Source organism: Orycteropus afer, unplaced genomic scaffold (assembly GCF_000298275.1).
Source record: "Orycteropus afer afer isolate SDZICR_OR568_19922 unplaced genomic scaffold, OryAfe1.0 scaffold00070, whole genome shotgun sequence".
Lineage (NCBI taxonomy): Eukaryota > Metazoa > Chordata > Mammalia > Tubulidentata > Orycteropodidae > Orycteropus > Orycteropus afer.
The window spans coordinates 3,145,502-3,146,640 of record NW_006921657.1 but is presented as its reverse complement, the minus strand read 5'-3'; the positions used below and the strand labels follow the sequence as shown (position 1 = coordinate 3,146,640).

At 37.8% G+C, this 1,139-nt stretch overlaps 1 protein-coding gene across 1 annotated transcript in view; it reads right to left on the bottom strand.

Moving 5' to 3' along the window:
* CFAP70 (cilia and flagella associated protein 70) overlaps positions 1-1,139 on the bottom strand; it is a 131,531-nt gene that overhangs the window by 26,419 nt on the left and 103,973 nt on the right.

The window sequence follows — 1,139 nt, the reverse complement described above, 5'->3', positions numbered from 1 at the left end:
TTAAAACCAGACCAACATTACAAGAGATGCTAAAGGGAGGCCCTTTAGAAAGAAAAGCAACAACAGCCAACAACAACTGATCATTAACACACATGATGATATAACCCAGGAAAGCAACCGAGGTATGGAAGTATCCAAAGTAAATAAGCCTACAAGATTATAAACAAGGAACCAGAGACATCAATGGACAAATGAGAACAACTACAAACCAAAAAGAGGGAAAAAACTGTTGTTACAGATCTTCTAGATGGTAGGGATGTCAAGACAACTACAAGATAGAACGGACTGTCCTAAACTTGGGAAGAAAACTATAAATCACAGGGTAACCTCAAAGAAAAACAATAAACCTTCACATCAAAGTAAAAAAGAAGACCAGCACAGATATTTAACAAATACTAAAACAATAGCAACAAAGGAAGTGATAACATGATTCATAAACAAAACGAGCTTAGCATAGAAAATTATATGGAACAAAGAAACCAACACCACAAAAAAGCACATGACAAAAATGACAGCAACACATTCATACTTCCTGATAATTACATATCTGGTAAGGGACTTATCTCTAAGATTTATAAGAAAACTCCAATGCCTCAACACCAAAGGAATTAACAATCCAATGGAAAAATGGGCAGAAGACGTGAATAGAAACTTTGCCAAAGAGGATATTCAGGTGGCTAGCTAATACATGAAGAGATGCTCACAATCACTGGCCATCAGAATGATGCAAATCAAAACAACAATGAGATACCGTCTCACCCCAACACAGATGGCAAGGTTCAACAAGACAGAAAATAACTAATGCTCGCAGGGATGTGGAGAGACTGGGACTCTCATACACTGCTGGTGGGACTGTGAAGTGAAACAACCACTATGGAAAGCAATATGGTGATTCCTTAGAAAGCTGGAATTGAAGATACCATTTGACCCAGCAATCCCATTACTAAGTATATATCCTAGAGAGGTGAGAGCCAGGACAGGAACAGATATATATATGCACACACAGATATATGTACAGGAACAGATATATGCACATGAGTATGCTATTTTTACAATAGCAAAAAGATAGCAACAACCCACGTGCCCATCAGTGGAAGAGTGGATGACCAAACTATGGTACATACACATAATGGAATGCT